The sequence below is a fragment of the Sinohyriopsis cumingii genome, chromosome 16 (assembly GCF_028554795.1).
Source record: "Sinohyriopsis cumingii isolate HCF-2022 chromosome 16, ASM2855479v2, whole genome shotgun sequence".
In the NCBI taxonomy this organism is placed as follows: domain Eukaryota; kingdom Metazoa; phylum Mollusca; class Bivalvia; order Unionida; family Unionidae; genus Sinohyriopsis; species Sinohyriopsis cumingii.
The window spans coordinates 20,687,636-20,704,757 of record NC_142976.1 but is presented as its reverse complement, the minus strand read 5'-3'; positions in this window follow the sequence as shown (position 1 = coordinate 20,704,757).

Sequence of the window (17,122 nt, the reverse complement as noted above, 5' to 3'; positions counted from 1 at the left end):
ATAAGATCAGAAACTATCTGACTTGTCAATACTGTATAGATTATCTGAACTTTTCGTACAGTGTTAGAATGTTTTTCATGTTCAGAAATGGAAGCTTTCGCATACTCGCATATATATGTAGATATACAAAATGTCCTCTATGTTGAAATATTATGCCCTTTTGTTCAAATATAGAAGATGAGTTTCACTGTGCTTTTAAAGGTCCCATGTATGATTATTTGAGAACAGACTATGTGTCTTCATGCGTTCGTTGTAATACAGATAACATTAAGTTGTATAACTTTATCTAAAAAATCAATAACAATATTAATACCCAACATTATTTTCTTGTTTATCTAGCAAAATCTTTAGAGGCGATGGAATAAGAGTGCTGATACTAGAATTATGTTTTGTGGTTGTGCCATATTTTTAATAATTGTATGTAATTAGACCTATGTTATTATTATTATTATTATTATTATTATTATTATTATTATTATTATTATTGTTGTTGTTGTTGTTGTTGTTGTTGTTGTTGTTGTTGTAGTAGTAGTAGGAATAGTAGTAGTATAACTTTCATTGTATCTAATTCAAAACCTATATCGCTGCTCGTTGTTGTTGGCAAAGCTTCGAAAGACTAGTTTTAAGTACATACTTAATTACTTCTGTGAAAATAATATTCTTACACCTTTCCAGTCAAGTTGTATTCCGGGTGATTCCACAGTTACCAATTAGCACACCTAACTGAATGGTTCTGCAACTTAATAGATTCCGGTAAGGAACTTGGATTTATGTTTTGCGACATAAGTAAAGCTTTTGATCGAGTGTAACATTAAGGACTCGTTCACAAATAAAGCCATTGGTTTCAAAGCAAGGCTTATAAAATGCTTATCTAGCTATCTCAAAAACAGTAGACAACGAGTGATACTTCCGGGCTTGCTTTCAGAGCGGAGATGTATTAGAGCTGGTGTGCCCCAATGATCCGTTCTAGGTCCCTTACATTTCTTGATTTACATGAATGATATTGTATATAATGCACACTCTGATGAATGTTTGTTTGTAGATGGTACAGCTTCTTTATAATCGTAGGTAATTCTGTCTTCTTTCAACACTTCTAAACATAAATCCCTGAAACGTTTTAGGAACGTTAATAAACTATTCCATCCACCGCTATATATTCTCAAGCACAGAATTAAGAACGTTGACGCGCACAATCATCCCGGAGGTTTTGTTTTTTAAATTACTGCTCACGGCAACAACAAATAGATTATATAAAGTAAAGCAATGCGTATACTCAAATTCCAACTTGACAGGAAATCTTTCGAAGTTATATTAACGTCTTTTATATCACCCATTCTGGAATATAGCAAGGTGATATAACTGTCTTACCAAATGCGTTCGGCGCAAATAAATTGTCATATATATATATATATATATATATATATATATATATATATATATATATATATATATATATATATATATATATATATATATATATATATATATATATGCATGCATGCATGCATGCATGCATGCATGCATGTATGTGCGTGAGTGCATGCATGCATGCATGCATGTATGTATGTATGTATGTATGTATGTATTGAATGTATGTATGTATGTATGTATGTATGTATGTGGGGGGTTGGTGGGTACCGGTCCCAACTGAACTGACCCTTACTTTTGTTTGTATGCTACATCTCAAGGATGGAATGTCATCCAGGAAGAAGCTGTGTGACTTAGGTTTGTATCTCCTAATCGCCTTTTCTATACGGTTGAGTAGTTCACGCTGAGTTGTGTTTATATGCATTGTCAGCTCGCCCGTATGATTCAACGAAATACAATTAATGACCTTGTATGTAGGAAATGACAACGGGAGTAATCAAGTGTCTATTCCCACAAGTGCAGACACTTAATTAGAAAGTCCTTCTCTGTGAAAGGGTACGTTTGGACACCTTTTACAATGAATGACTGGCGTAAAACGGATGGTATAAAAATGATTTTGATTTACTCTATCTCAGAATAATATATGGATCAGACTTTTTCGCGTAGGACTATGGAACATATTATTGAAAATATTGATCCTTCCACCCACAATAACAATAAACAACCACATCAACAATAACGAGAGAAAGCAGGAACAGAAAAATGATAAAACTAAAAAGGACGACACCAATTATCATTATCATCACCGTCGTTGTCATCGTCGGCATCATCGTCGCTGTCTGCATCATTATCATCATCATCAAATCTTTGTCATCATCGACGTTGTCCTCAACGTCATGACCATCATCAAGATTATTTCCCTTATGCGTTTTGAATGCGGTTTTAAGACACGACAGTCATGCAAATGGTCAAGATAATATAATACCCGTACTAAAAATTATAGGTCAAGTATATATTCTAAATGGTGTGTGGAATATTCTGCTAATGGATACTATTGCGGTGGATACAATTTATTTTGTCATTTATATTGAGACACAATGTTCCAAAATGTCAAATAGACGACTAGACAAATCTTCACACTACATTTCCAATTGTATGTATTGATAACAATTCATAAAGAGAGAAAGATTCAAATCCCATTTTCGCCTCTTAGGACCGTGTTTGCCCGATTATCGAAGGCCCCGTATCGGGCATCAGCTAAAGTGTTATCAATGAAAGTTAATGCTTCACATGGGGATTTCTTACCCTGATGTCAGTAAATCGGTTGTCCGCGTGCGTAAAATGACACTGCCAGTGTCTACGTTAGACGACAGTTAGTTACCATTAATCGTCATCTCACGCCTTTCTCTTGCCTGAAGTCTAGGAATTAAACAAAGACTTTATGGCTCTGTCACACAGGTCGTGAAATAAATGACCCCTATTTCTGATCAACATAAAATGTACAGAGTAGGGAAAATATGGTTTGACGTATTTATTGCGTGCAGCCAAGAATCACCAGAAGACCCATTGATACAAGAGAAATCACAGTTCTATTAATTGCTGTCAGTCCTCCAGGCCACGAATGCTCTCACACTAAATTCACACCAAGTGTTAAGCGATTAAATCACTGTTCGTTCAGATTTACACATCACATTGCACTGGTATTGCACAAAGTTAAGTGGAGACAAAGGCAAATACGAAAGACCATGTATCTATTGTCAGACTGCGAAACGTCCTGAGTAACAAAACAATTTTGCTTAATCTCCCAAAAATACATCATCATTTTAAAAGGACCCCATTCTACTCTTAATTCTATTTTTATTTTTTTAAGATTTCACCTCAACTAGAGATTGGTATTTAAAAAATGGCACAAGAGACCTAAACACATTTAGAAAATATTTGAAGAACCTTTGATCATCTGAAGCAATGCTAGCGCGCGTGAGAGTGCGTGCATGTGCGTGTTTTAATCTTTGATCATTAGTGGCACTTATGACCTTTGCTTCACTTCACAGAAAACTGCAATTTGCTCTTCGCCGGTTTTCACTTTAAAACTAATTTAATGCGTCCATGAGAAAATGAGCGAATTGATTAAGGTGCAGTAAATGCGAAATTAATTTCATTCTCTGAACGGATATTTTTTTCGGATCCTTGATATATTACAAGCGTATACATTTTTACAAAGCTACCTGCTTCTTCGAGGACATACTAACTTGAGTCAAGGCTGCAGTGAAGTTTTGAAACAATGGGAAGCATGGTGTGTCTTGTCAAGAATACGTTCAATGTTCATTTAATGCAATAACGCTATTCACAAACATGGATTTAAAGGTATATCTGACAAATCTGAATCAAAGTAGAAAAACAACTCTCTTCTCTAAATTTATATAAGTAGTGTAATTGTAAAGAAAAACTATTTATCTGAATTAAATCAACTTTGAACTTAACTTCCATTTTTCTATCCCCAATCTTCTTTGGTTGCTCAAGTCATGTACTTCAATGTAGCCATAGGGATAATCTAATTTATTCTTGCTTAAGTTTCTTTGTTATCCGTGTTTCTTTCATTTAATGATAAAGCACTGTGTGTGTGTGTGTGTGTGTGTGTGTGTGTGTTGCAAAGATAAATATATACAATCGATATTATGGCTTGATTAGAAAATTTAGTCATGTGTGATAGATAAGTACAATCGATGTTATCGCTTGATTTGTAAACTCAGTCATGACAGATTCAGACAATCGATATTATTGCTTGATTTGAAAATTCACTCATGTCAGACAAATATATACAGTCGATATTATAACTTGATCTGAAAACTCAATCGTGCCAGCCTTCTTTAGAGATGGTTGTCATTTTAAAAATATCCTCGATGACAAGTACAAGTCGCAAAATAGAAGATAAAGCCTGCAAGTTCTTTGACACAAACACAAGCTATTCCGATATAATTATGTGTGGTCGATGACACAGACTCACCAAATGCATCAAAAAAAAATGTTCTACCGGCCAGCATTATACTGCAATAATTCTAACATTCACAGATTCATGAATGAATTAGTTTTTTAAAATGCAAGGCATTGGAAACTAATGTAAAATATGTATAATAAAAAAGATAGTTGTTGATGTTATTATTATAGGGTTTAACGCCATTTTTCAGCACAAGATAGGCTATACATGGCGGCCAGTATTAATGGTGGAGGAAGAACCCGGGAAAACCACGGAAAGAACCACCGACCCACGAGAAGCTACCGGCAAGCTTTCTCACATATCCACGTTGGCCGAGCCCGAGACTCGAACCTACGCAGACAGAGGTGAGATGGCAGTGATCCGTGACGGAGAGCACTTTAGACCACTCGGCCACTCGGGGGCCCCATAATAATAAAAAGATAGCACTAGACAAAATTAAATGTCGGAATACCATAATCACACATCACTTATTTGTCGAACTTAATCCTAGCCTTTCTATCAGCTGTCTTGCGTGTATTTGTTGGGTAGGAATAGGTTGTTGTCAGAAGATACGAAAGCGCATGTCTCATATGAACAGACCAACACTTTCTTGTAATGCATGTGTATTATCGGCTTCAATCAACAAGGATGCAATAACGTCGAAAATAACAAGTTTATCAGTTTCTAGTTCTTAACAAAATACCATCGGAATAGCGATTCGGCTTTCAAAAAGGACAAGCTGATAGTTTTGACCCAAAAGTTGATCCCTGGTCAAGAGCTTCTTCGTGCGGTCAAGAGGGTGAACTGGCTCTTGTCCACCGTAGCCAGATAGTGATGTCACTTTGTCCGCGTGTAATGCCTGGAAGTTAAATTCCCGATATGTTGACACATGCGATAGAGGGAGAACAAAAATTCTGGTTTTACGTCTTTAGGTATCTTTCGTGGATCTTCAGTACTTTCATCGCATACGACAAAGTTATTGTTACAGTATCGCTTTTGTCAAATGTAACTTAACACTTCTCAGCGGATTTATCTCACTATTACTGTATTCAAGACGTTAAAGAAATGGCTGCAAACTAATTTCGTCATATCTCCCATATAAAGCTTTGCACCGATATGTATCTATGTATCCGATATCAGTAGTCACGGCCATAAGCTATTGGAATTGTAGATGCGCTTTTTGGTAAGTGTCAACAGAGAATAAGGATGTCTAACAAATAAATTTTGTAAATTTTTTGCTAATTATTACTGAACTTAGTAATGTTTTGCTAATTATTATAATCTAAATTATCTAATTAGTAAAAAATATATTTAATCGATAATAATAGTGAACATATTATGCAAAGACTCACGGTCAAAAACATATTATGCAAAGACTCACGGTCAAATTATTGCTTAAATATGAACTGTAATATTACTGTAAAAAAATTTTTAAATTCTTTGACTTTTGAGAGGCTACTTCAGACTGTGAGGCCCTAAGCGGTAGATTGTTGAGCTTAGGCCTAAATCCGATCCTGTCAATAGCCATTCCATATCAATGTTTGAAATTCTACATTTACTGAGCTCTCTTCTTCACCCTAAAATCTCAATTAATTTTAGGTATTTGCTTCGCCGTTTGTCTATATTCCTGTCAGTCATCTTTCGTTCGTACATAGCTTTCTGGAATTACATTGCGGGCACATGCGTACACTTTATACTGGAAGCATGTGTCGATTTATGTCGTCCGTTTCAAATGAATAGTTTGTATGACAAATGTATTACACCACCGAACCTACATTTGAACAAAGCACAGCTAACGCAGATAATATGTTACAAAACTATTAGTCCTTAGGGACTCAGAAAGCAATATTGGTTACAAACAACCAAAGAAAGACACAAAATACAACACACACACACACACACACACACACACACACACACACTCTCTCTCTCTCTCTCTCTCTCTCTCTCACGCACACACACACACACACACACACACACACACACACCAATGTTATGTTTTAACAAGAGACAATTAACTGTACGCGTAATCGTAAGGTCGGTCATGGCCACGATCACATTCTTGTTCCGATACAGAGATTTGCTTTAGATGAAAAGGTCCACAGTATGGTCACAAAGGTGAGTTACTCTTTGCTACTCTACCACAAGTATGCAGCAAAGATTTATCCTACATCGATATGTTTTTACAATGATGGATGCACGTTCATTTTAGTAGGTAATGCTTTGACAGACTTAACGGCTTTCGGTATATCTACCTGCCTTTGCTTACTGAATGAACTTCACTGCATATAAATTTATAGCCACCGGCATTCGTTAAATGAACGAATTCCACCGCTTATACATTTATTTCCACCTGTCTTTGCAAACTGAACGAAATCAACTGAATATAATTCCCTATTTATCTTTTCGCTATTTTTTTTTCTGTAACGCCTACTATGCACGGAGTTATTACCTTGCATATTTTACTATGCACAGAATTAATACCTTGCATACTTTACTATGCCGGGAGTTATTTCCTTGCATACTTTACTATGCACGGAGTTATTACTTTACTATGCACGGAGTTATTACTTTACTATGCACGGATTTATTACCTTGCATACTTTAATATGCACAGAATTAATACCTTGCATACTTTACTATGCAGCGAGTTATTTCCTTGCATACTTTACTATGCACGGATTTATTACCTTGCATACTTCACTATGCACAGAGTTGTTACCTTGCATAATATACTATCAAATTAATCAGTGTACATATTGCAAACCTTGTAATCGCATCCACTAAATTTTTTAGTTCGCATGTATATCCGCTTATTTCACGATCACTAGTCTACAATATACTCTTGCTTTTATATACGAGGCTTTGTCCGATTGTACAGGGATATTGCTTTTATACACGAGGATTGGTGCGAATGTACAGGGATATTGTTTTCATATGCGAGGCTTTGTCCAAATGTACTTGAATATTACTTTTATATACGAGGATTGGTCCGAATGTACAGGGATATTACTTTTATATACGAGGCTTGGTCCAAATGTACTGGGATATTGCTTTTATATACGAGGTTTGGTCCAAATGTACAGGGATATTGCTTTTATCTACGAGGCTTGGTCCAACTGTAAAGGAATATTGCTTGCAAATATAAATCTAAATAGCAGTGAGTGAATCGGGGTCACCACGTGTTCTGTCAACCATTGCTGAGCAAAAATGCGTGAAATTGTGAAAATACTTATGCTTTTTTTTCTTGCTTTATAAACATAGAAGTTTCTTAAAGCCAGCATCACGTGACTTGTTGCAACTTAAAGTGATGACTGTAATTTTTGTAATATTGGTTCACTTGAAAGAATAATTAAGATGGGAAAAATTTGTGCGAAATGCGTTGCCCGACGGCACGTATGAACTGTGATTTTATACTGGTAAAAGATAAACTAAGTAATTGTATCGGGCTGATACAGTTTAACTGAAGCTTTCACAAATACACACGCAATCAAACTCATGCGAAAACGTAAAGTTGGACTACAAACGTCAAATCCAATCATTTTGCAATTTGTGGAAACCTTGAAATTTGCTGATTGGACAGAGATTCTTAAGATTGTTTCAACCAAGAGTATTGTCTGTACTAGCTAGTAATATAAGTACCAGAGCAATTTCAGGAAGGACGAGTGTCAACTGATGATGATAAATAAAGGAAAAGTCAAGAGATGCGCGAACAAGACCTATCTTGCATTAATGAATTTAAAGACACCATCGCGTTATCACACGTCATTTCATTTTCAAAAAATTCTATCTTAGGTATATCAATAGAGGATATCATGATAGAGGAAATTAAAATGAGCGAATTAGGATGAATGAGCCACGAACCATTTAATAGTTCATTACATGAAATCAGTTTGCGTGATTCGTTATGCTCACAGCTTCATGTCTGAAAGAAGTGTCCTCTAACGTTTGGGATCAATTATTTGCATGTATTTATCAAGGAACGGACGACTGGATCATAGACATAACGGTATAAATAAACTGACCGACGAGGTTTCTAAACAGATAATTAGGTACATATATAACAATCGATCTGTCTATCGAACTTACACACGAACGAAATGTCTTCATCTTTTCCGTTCTTTCTTTCTAACTTTTGTTTTTGGAAGATACATTATCAAGACACTCTTTAGTGATATGACCAGGTGTTTTCATTATGACCATGGATTCGTACTATTGTAGAAATCAATATTTGTATTAGATCGTTCATGCATGGAAAAATATTTTGATTGGTAGAAATGTCAATGCTGATTTTAAGATTATCATTTGTTTCATTTCTTAGAATTTAATGATTTGTTTCAAGACACTGAGCGGCTGTACTGTGAAACGGCTCTTAGGTCATTCTTCCAAATCAGCTCGGTTTTATTTCATCAATCGAGATTCTCTGGAAAGTTACATATCCACGATCCAGACGGTGAAAGCACTACTTTTGACCGCAAAGCTTATAAAAAGCTGGTGAAATCTTTAAATGGTTTCCTCAAATATGTCTAATCAATATAGGAAATATTTAATAAATTCATGCATTTTTTTCAGCCAGGTTTGCGGATGATTCGGAAACAATCTTTGTTTGGTATAATGTTACCTGATTTCGATCTATTTATACAGATATGATTGCCGTTTCATCAGCATTTAATTGTATTTTCTAATTTGGAAGTCAAATTGGTTTTTACTTGTTAACCTTGTGTTTGAATGGTAAATCCAATACTTGCTTCCATAGCCTCCCTGCAGATCAAAAGCTAGCTGCGAACATATGACGACCTCTCAACTCTAATTCAAAATTAATAAAATATTCGCAACTTCGTTTCCACTTTTTAAAAATGTATTAAAAATTATATTTATGTTTGTATATTTATAGTCTGGTTCGGCTTCAAGATATAATAAAAATTAAAGTTGCCTGTGAATGTTGACGAAATTATTTTATGATCATTCTCAGAAATAGATTCTGCAGAATTCCTGATAGTGTCTCAAATTACATTACCAGTGATTACACACAATATTTGATTGCAGTATTAAAAAGACAAATTGTCTATTTACTGTGGTCATCGGCCATGGTGAATCATTTTGGAATTCTGTGTCGTCCATCATCATGTAAACATTAAACATGACTTAAAAAATGTGACAAAATTATTACCTCGTCCGTTTTGCAACATAATACTCAAAATCACCCCACCCCCAAATCAAGTACCTTTCCGTCTTGAATTGCTTTCACATCTGACAATTTTATGTAAATATGTTACATGTGATTAGCTTGTGAACCTAAGAGAAATAATCTATAACAATGCATAGAAAGTGTTAACTTCTTTCCATTCTTTACTGTTTCTCGGGAATTTTGCTTGTTTTCTCTTTCTCATTCATATGACATCGATACTCAGTATCTCAAATTCCAATATATAATCTACTGTAAAACGATACAAAACAGAACAATCATCTCTAATGTGTATTTAAATTTTATAACTCATTTCTATTCCGTATTGAAGTATTACGAAAATATCGGGGGGGGGGGGGGAGGGAAATAAGAGACATGTGGCTGCAAGCTGGGGGCAATAATTGCCGTGCACCGTTGAATGATTTTCTTCTTCATCCGCAACGAAAAGTATGTTTTATCATAAGCGATAAAATTCTGTAACAGACTTGTGTTAATTATCTCATGTCCTTAATTGCCAGACGATGAATAACCCGGAAGGTTTGCCGGAAATATCTCAAAAATTGAGCACAACATCACAGCCAGTTTCTTTTTTCTTTTCTTTTTTTTTTTTTTTTTTTTTTGTAACGGATGCAGCTATTATGTTATGTCCGCGTCCGTCAACAATGGGTTCAACAACTGGATAACAGATTAGTGCTTTCCGCCAATAACTGCTCTATTCTTCCGGTACAATAAACAACGAAAAGGCCAAAATGTCCTCTCTCCTGGTGAATTTATGCTGAGTATATGATCAGATTCAAATGTCTCTCAAGAGACATGGGTTGCTTTTTAATGCCAGTTATCGAACTAGTATGCGCTCTTTTGCGGAAGCGCTATAGAAATTTGCTTTTTCTTCTCAATTGGCGGGAAACCGACTGTTTTAAAGGACCAGACCGATTGGAAAATTTAATAGTCCTTTGAGAGGTGGAACAATATGATTTCATTGCAGTTTTATAGCAAATTCAAGTGTATGCCAGATCACCATTTATTTGGGTATTCATGAATTTCTTGTTTAGCGCAGAACTGTATTCATTTGTTTTCTGTGACAGATGCTGATAAAGGAAAAAGAATTCCTGGACAAATGTTAGATAGTATTTTTTGTCATTGATATTCCATTTATTAATTAATGCCTCTCCTCGATACTATATTAGCAATCTGTAACTCGATTCGTCGTATATTTTTAACATCATGTATGCAATCATTAACTTAAGAAGTTTCCCTCTTAATCAAGTGTCTTGTTAAATCATCATCATCGTCGTCATCATTTTTCTCCGCACAGAGTAATAATTTCATATATATATATATATATATATATATATATATATATATATATATATATATATATATATATATACATACATTCATAATATCTGTTAAACACAGCAACATTCGATTCATTCCTCTGAAGTGCCTATACCTTTTCTTTGCTAAACATTCAAGAGACAATATTTTCAGACTTCTCGCGTGAACTATTGTAATAATCCAGTTGTAGTAATAGTAGCAATTGTCTTCAACTGACAAATTGTAATTGAAATATTATATACATTTGTTGAAGGGAACAAACGATGAATTGTTCATATTACAATTTTGAAAGGTTGGAAGTTCAATTGAAGTTGCTTTCAGTTGGACTATTATTGGAATATTCAGCTGCAATTCTGTTACGTTTAGACAGAATTTGTTTCCTAGGCCACCTGAGACCTGCACAACATTTGATTCATCTGTCTATAGTGACCATAAATTGATGGTATCTTTGAGGAGCATATCTTTTAAGTTCGAGAAGAGCTATGACAGATTAAACACACGATAAATTGTACAGTACATGATTCATACACGAATTACTTTGTGCTACCGTTTACACGAACACGATGGGAAATGTTTAAATAAGATGAAAGAGTTTGATCCCGAAGTCAAAGTCCAATGCTTCAAAGTTATCCTTTATATATATATATATATATATATATATATATATATATATATATATATATATATATATATATATATATATATTAATGTCAGAAGGTTATACACAACGTAATTACACACACACACACACACACACACACACACACACAAACGTACAATTTCAAAGCTTGCGTACGACTGATATAAAACGCTTTCGTTAGTCAATATTTGTCAGACGAAAAGCATTTTCTGGAAATATATGTCGAAATCATAATAGATGAATACATTGAGAAACCACTATTTTATCAGAATAAGCAGGGAGTTAGTTTTCTGTCGAGAACAATTGCTTTTCTGTCCGGATATGCTCTCGTGCTCTTCGTCACCTTCAACGATGGTCGTGGCTTGTTCATTTCGCTGATTTCCTTTGGTAGCTTTCCGATAGTTAACGACAAACAGGTAAAATCGACATATGAAGAACAATTCATCTCTCTCTCTCTCTCTCTCTCTCTCTCTCTCTCTCTCTCTCTCTCTTTTCGCCTGTCATCAAACTTATAATCATGCATTATGAACCATCTCGAAAGCAAAGATTCAGTATATTGAGTGAAACCATGACGTGCGTTTCAAAGTTAAATATGCACAGTGCAATCACAGTGCAAACTTTCTTTCACGTAGCTGAATTAAAAAGCTACTAACATTTCTTGGCAAAGAAATGAGGTTTATCCAAAGAAAGATAGGCAAAGACAACAATTTTATGATTTTAATTTAGTATTGAGTCTTGGCATATTTAACACGGAGGGCTGAATAGAATATGAACACGTATCAGGCAATCAGCATGTTTGGAAATAAAGTGTATCATCAATAAGAATCAATACCACATGGCCGAATTGGATCCCCTGCGTAGATAGATCTGCATAACATCCTAGAAACCAAAAGGCAAGAAAGCAAAGAGCACTTATAACTTTTCCTCATACTGTTACGCGTCTACTCTAAACAGAATTAGATATCACTTACTAAAGCTTAAATGTGCCTTGCACTTATCAAATACTGGTGCACAGTTCTTCGTTACATTACTTTAATTCTATAACGCAGGTGATATGCAACTGCAGCCAAGTCATATAAAAACTGCACGTGTTCTTAGGTAATTTTACACTTTGTTTCGTATCACAAATGTCGATGATAAAGGAAAGATACAAAGATACAAAGAGAGTGACAAATTCATTCACAGATCTAACTGAATTACTGAGAATAGCAAGTGTAGTTTCACATTTTCACCGCATAAGTAGTAAGATGGCAATTTCCCATACAATTTTCGATATTTTCTCAACGCCAACCAGCTCGTTGGAAACGTATCTTTGTTGAGAGTCTAACGAAATAGTTCCAGACACTTGACCCATTGATTTTTGCTGTTTTGACTTGCTGAGGTCAGTTTAATGTATATATTGATTGTAACTTAAGCAAAGAAAATTTCGTTGCCCTTGCTCATAGGTGCACCTCCGTTGTCAAGTCTTTAGTTTCGGATGTACGACATATCTTTCTGTAAGTTATCAAATATCACTTTCGGAGGTCCCAAAATATTGCATGTTGTCTACAATCCCAAAATACCTATGTATATGTGACTGGTTTTGAAAAACACCGAAACTTGTGACGTCTTATGTGGGATACAGTTTTTAAAAGATGTCCCGATCAGATCACTACAGCTGTGGAAAACTTGTGGAACCAATCATGGCTGAGAGCATGTACGAAACCTGAAGAAGGGTATTACAATATTGATAGATAACATAAATACACTCAACACATGTTGTGCAGTCTGAAAGAACGATATCTGTCTTTATTGGATTTTAAGTTTTTCCTACGTCTGGTCATGTACAGGATGCTGTACATGAATTGATTTTATATTATGACTGAAAGACTGACAAATAATAAAGGGAGGACGAGACTTCATTAATGTCGAAAAACATGTATATAACAGTTAACATCTTCTTTACCCAGCTGATAACCCATCAGTGCGTGTGTGTGTGTGTGTGTGTGTGTGTGTGTGTGTGTGTGTGTGTGTGTTTATACCTGACACGATACTATCGGTTATCACATCATAATTCTGGAGCTCCTGAGGTCAATCAACCCTTGAATGAGCGCAGCGAACGAGTGAGTTCCTCTGTATTAGACTTGAGTGAAGCATGATTGTTCTGCTAAGACAACCGAGTGGTCTAAAGCGCTCTCCGTTACGGATCACTGCCATCTCACCTCTGTCTGCGTGGGTTCGAGTCTCGGATTCAGCCAATGTGGATATGTGAGAAAGCTTGCCAGTAGCTTCTCGTGGGTCGGTGGTTCTTTCCGGAGTTTTCCCGGGTTCTTCCTCCACCATTAATACTGGCCGCCATGTATAGCCTATCGTGTGCTGAAAAATGGCGTTAAACCCTACGACAACAACAACAACAACAAAAATCTGCTAAGACATATTGCGCGTCGTCGCCAAATGGTCTAAAGTACTCGCCTTTACTTATCACTGCCATCTCACCTCTGTCTGCGTGGATTTGAGTCTCGGGCTCGGCCAGTTTAGGTATGTGAGGAAGCTTGCCATTAGCTTTCCATGTGGCGGTGGTTCACACTGACGTTTTCCCATCTTCTTCCTCCGTCAGCTTTACTGGCCAACATGTATAGTCTTTCATGCGCTGAAACATAACGTTAAAACTAAAACTACAACAACAGGTGTCATCAGAAGTTTTTTCTTGGCACTTTTCTGTTTCGCAGCTAAGCAACTAAATACACTGTACAAACTGTGGAAAGTTAACAGTATAAATAAATATCAATAATTATGAATTTTGACATCATTATGGATTCTATGTTAACTTGAGCGCTCATCATCGCTCATGGTGTCATAAAAATTCACTTTATTGTCGATGCTCTCAAACAAAAATACACGTTGGATGCAGTCCCAAACAGAGGATTTGTCACTATGATGCACCTAATGTGATCGATAATTCAGTAATTACATATTTTCAGTAATTCATCGAGAATATTTATTGGCAATTTCGGAAAGAAAGTTTGCTATAATTGTGGCCTAATATAATAAAATTCGTGAAAATATGGAGAAATATGAATCGTAAATACTGTATTTTGCACAAAATATAGGCTATGTGACCGAATACGTTACATTTAAATATAGTTACTAGATACACTAAACTAATTAAATTCATAGCTGTCTATACTAATAGTATAAGTGAAGAAACTGAATATAGAAACAATCTGAATTCTTGTGCAAGTAAATGTAATGTGTATTTTCATTCAAACAAAAACAATTCGAGTTATGAATTGACCGATTTTTCGACTATGTGACTGGCTCTCAAGTGTCAAGCGGTCTAGATCTGGACGGTTTTTTTTCTTTTACACATCTGCGAATTCTAGGGACTACTTTCGGTTCACAGTCAGAATATGAGAAGCTTTTTTATGCACGAACTTCTTACATTATAATAATAGCAACAGCAAGACCCGTAACTTCTAATCACAATTTGCAACCCCAGATAAAAATTGCCGATTAGAGGTTCCTTTTCACACTCACCTCTGTAACCAAAAGAATGCATATGGCTTATTTTACGAACCCCATCTAAACGGATAATTTTATTTTAAGTTTCTTTCATCAGCTGCTATTAAAAGTTATGGTCATGTAACACGCGAGAAGTAGGTTATGTTATTAAAACTGGTCACGATTTTGCATTTAATGCCTCAATACTCCTTGTGCACTGTCGCCGAAATACAAACAGCCACACCATAGTGCTCACATTCTAAGGAATAATTACCTTTAAATCAACGCCAAGAATGCCTAAATCTATCTTTAGTATCACCACCAAAAGGAGACGGTGGGGGGGGGGAAGGGTCTAAAAATAGACTTGGACTACATTTGTGGGTACTGAACCGGAACTAATAATCGTCATCTGATTCCTATTCGTTAGCAGAGACTGGCATATGTATTCTGGCGCAGTGTGAAGAGGCAATTCAAAACAAAACGACAAGCTACCTAAACCTAAGGCTTTGTGGATGACATCAGCTATTTTGGTGACAAAAAGGCCGCAAACTGTAATTATACGGTTCATATTAATGAGCATGGTTGGGTATTTATCGAAGTTCTGACTTTGTGTACTTCGTCAGCAGTTACGTGAATATTTTACCTTCGATGAATACCCAACGATGATCACTGAATCCTTTAATAAAACTATATGTTCATTTTATTCTTGTTATTCCGTCATACAAACAGTAAATAACACATACAAGAAACAAAGCATGCGGAATTGAGGGGGCATTGAGCAAAATACTTTAAAGATTTGTGCCCAATATAACTAGAATACATCTGTGTGACGTTAACTAATTTTGGCAATACCGGTAATTCGAATTCAAGTTTAAAAATGGTGACAGAAAAGGTAATTTGACAATTTTGCAATGAACGCGGTTTAAAATAATGTATACATTGGATTCATCATTTAAGTCTGATTTTGTTTTTCGACTGAGATGATTGAAATGTACGTAAATTGTGGTCCCAACACTTATATTTATATTCACAATGGAACCACAATGTTGTCCCAATACTTAAATGTCTCTTAATAATGGAACTACAATGTTGTCTCAACACTTATATTTGAACTACAATGTTGTCTCAACACTTATATTTCTCTTAATATTGGAACTACAATGTTGTCCCAATGCTTATATTTCTCTTAATATTGGAACTACAATGTTGTCCCAATACTTATATTTCTCTGCATAACGGAACTACAATGGTGTCCCAACACTTATATTTCTCTTATTAAAGGTACGCAAAACTTTTGCCACAACGCTTATATTTCTCTTATTAAAGTTACTCGAAATGTTGCTTCAATATACATTTCTATTACTATGTGAGATTTCATCTATTCTTGTTTTGTTCCAGTTGGGCATCGATTCTTGTGACTACCACAAATAAAATGCCTTTTCTTTTTTAACCTTTCACCTTCTCACATTTCAAGCCATAACTTTGTCTATACATACATGTACATCATTCTCAAAACAGTTGTATTTCTGACATTTTGTCTCGAAATACAGACATTTTTCCGAAATGATGAATGAAAAAGGATTAAATTATTTCTCACAAAGGCAAATTACACTTGTTTATTTTAATGAGGAAAATACAATAATAATATATTTAACCTGACGTAAAGTATATTAAAACACGATGATTCAGGTATCTTTGGACAAAAAAATTGGAAGGTGCTACATTAAATTTGAGCAATTTTCTTTTCCGCGAATAATAAATTTCTATTCCTGTCATAATGTGCAGAATCCAGTTGGGGACTATTCAAACAGCACGCCGTAAAACTTTTCAAAGGTCGCCTGCGGCATAGAAGATGGATAATAACTTACATTTCTCTCATTGCCCAGAACAATCCTGACAAGTTTGATTTTATTTTGTCGTCGTTTACTTGTCACATTCCACTAACTAGATTTAGCGGTCTCTGGAGTGAGTGATTAAGTTGGATTAATGTTGCGGCTAAAGTCCCTAACTTAAATTATCGATGAGGTGGTGTTAACTTGCCCTAAACTAAACTACATAGTCTGTAGAATAGTAAACGGATTTTTATGTGTTAGGGTGTATCACAGTGATCTAAATTTCTTTAGAATCTGGAACGTTA